Below are 2,560 nucleotides of genomic sequence, written 5' to 3'. Positions count from 1 at the left end.
GCGAGCTCTTGGTACAGCTTTGGAGGACCAGGGTGAAAATGGTGGCCTCCCAATCTCTGCCATGGAGGAACCTAGAACTCAGGGCCCTGCTCCTCAGTGTGCCCCCAAAGAAAAGCAGTCAGTCACTCCCGTCTCCCTGGTCTCCGGTTGCACTCTGTGCTCACCAGGCCTGTGACTGAGCGTTTCTATCTCTGGCACACGACCCCGTGTGGAGTCTCCAAACCCAGCAGATCCCTGTGGTGCGCTCCTGCGCCGCTTCTCCCTGGGGGAGGGAAGGGGAGTCTCCTGGATCTGCCTCTTGTTGGGTCCCTGCTGGAGGAGCAGTGGCCCTACCGTCACTGATCACGGTTTATGGCAACCCCGAGCTGAGAGCCCATGCCTCGGCTCCGTCTCTGCAGCCGGCTTCCCCGCTCCGATACCTGGGAGCTCTGCCGCCCTCAGACACCCCTGGTCTTTCTGTGACCCCGAGGGTCCTGAGACCACACTGTCCCCCAAGGTTTCCACCCCCCGCTTAGCCACTGGAGCGACTTCCCTCAGCGGAGCCGACTTCTAAAAGTTCCGATTTTGTGCTCCGCGGCTCTATCACCTGTCAGAAGTGGCCGAGGGAGGCCCCCTCCCCCGCCGTCTATCCTCCCGAATATCGCCTCGGATTCACTTCTCCTCACGTCCTACCTTCCAGTAAGTGGTCGCTTTTCTGTTCAGAGTTGTTGCTATTCTTTTCTTCGATCTCCTGTTGAGTTCGTAGGTGTTCAGAAACTTCTTGGTCTTCTTGGCCTTGGTTCCCCAAAAGCCAGTGGTGTCAGGAAGAGGTAGGAGAGGAAAGCAGCCCCTGCCCTGGGAGCCTCGCAGTCTCTACAGGAGAGTAGCCAGCCTGGGGTGGAGGCCACTGGATCCTGGGAGTGACTAACCCACACGTCACAGATGCTCTGGTTGGGTGGCACCCCCTGGAAGAGGGCATCTAGATCCCAGAGCAGCCCTGGGGGGGCCACGAGCTTCCAGGGCCACCCTCCAGTAGGCTGGGCTGGCTGAAGGTGGGCACTGGGGACAGGGTGTGGGTGGTAGTGGAGCCAGGGGCATTTCCACATTGGGAGGGTGGAGGGGCAAGTAGGAGGAGGATAGCTGCCCCCCAGAGTGAGGCTCTATGATTCCCACTGGACAGTCCCGGGGGGGGGGGTCTGCGGGGTCCTGCAGTAAGTGCAGGGGCCAGGCTCTGTGCTCAGGGGAGAGGGGTGAGAGCCTGCTGCTTCTCCCCTTGGGAAGTCCTCCCCTCTGCTCTCCTGGGCCCAGGAAGGGGGCAGAGGGGCCCCAGAGGCCTCTCAGAGGGCAGGGGTAGAGCGGGCATCACCTTCTCCCCACTGTGCCCGGCGCCAGCCGGACCCTCCGTGGTGCCCACTCCCTGGGGTCCTCTAGCAATCACTTCATGCTGAAGCCCTCCCTGGGCGTCGGCTGGGGACCCGACGGCCGCTAGGGCCAGCTGCGCCAGGCGGAGGGGCCAGGTCCCGGGGCGAAGGCTCCCCGCACGGCCCTGCTCTGCCAGCGCCGCCCCAGGGCCGCGTTCTGCAGCCGCAGTGCCTTGGCCCTGATCAGGCTCCCGCCGACTGCCCTGAGGTTGCCCTTGGAATCCTTGCAGCCCTTGTAGTCCTCCCTGAAGAAGGGGAACGCGGCCTGGACCTGACGCCTGATGGGGGCGCTTCAGCCCGCGGAAGGGTGCTGCCTGGATCACCAAGGCCATCACGGCCAAGTAGTTGGGGGGGGGCGGGTTGTCAGGCCGCAGGTATCTCTTCTTCCTCCTCCTGGGGGGCCAGGAGGACGACTCCCACCCAGGAAGCCCCAGATGTGGGTTGCTGCAGGGCCGCGGGCAGGGGAGGCAAGCCACGCGGGCAGGGGTCTGGCCCCGGGTAGGGCGGGGAGGGTGCAAGGCCGTGAGGCAGTGGGTGAGGCAGGCCTGGGGGCTGGGTCTTTTAAAGAGCACTAGATTGGGAGGGAATATCTCTTTTCTACCCTGTTTTCACCACTCTTTGAAGTAGGATCTCAATAAATGCCGTGTAGCTGAATTGTATGACCTCCCTGAAATAGGTATTGCCAAGAACAAACGAATGCTATTAATTGGCCATACGTTTTAGAGGTGGAAGTTGCCCTGCGCGTGGTTGAGTCTAGCCCCTTCATGTGACACTTGAGCACACCCAAGACCTGGGGACGGAGTGCCTTGTCCAAAGCCGTGCGGAAAGTGATTAGAGCAGGACCCCGGGTCATGTTTCAGTCCATGTGCCCCTGGCTCGCTCATTCTGTCCTCTTCTATTCAGATTGTTCAGCTTTTGTCTGAGGAATGAAACATCCTCGCTAATATGAAGATTAGGTCAGTATTTGTGGGGACCAGCAGCGGAGTTCACAAAAATAAGTTTTTAAGTTTCCTTCCCATTAGTAAAATGTTTTCAGAAATTCAGGATTTCAGGGGTCAAGCCATTTGATTTTAAATGTTTCTCTAGTTTTCCTCACTCTAGGGCACAAATACTAGATTCTGGGGACATTTGATGATACACTACTGCGACTTCTGCATACA

General features: G+C 59.6%; 1 pseudogene; it reads right to left on the bottom strand.

The window, feature by feature from the left end:
- Nucleotides 1–749: 749 nt before the first annotated feature.
- LOC114209706 (forkhead box protein H1 pseudogene) lies at nt 750–2,253 on the bottom strand (annotated as a pseudogene).
- Between the last annotated feature and the right edge of the window lie 307 nt (nt 2,254–2,560).

The sequence above is a fragment of the Eumetopias jubatus genome, unplaced genomic scaffold (genome assembly GCF_037043125.1).
Source record: "Eumetopias jubatus isolate StellerSeaLion01/CBP00866 unplaced genomic scaffold, mEumJub1_p1.0 scaffold_9, whole genome shotgun sequence".
In the NCBI taxonomy this organism is placed as follows: domain Eukaryota; kingdom Metazoa; phylum Chordata; class Mammalia; order Carnivora; family Otariidae; genus Eumetopias; species Eumetopias jubatus.
This window is presented reverse-complemented; position numbering and strand designations above follow the sequence as displayed.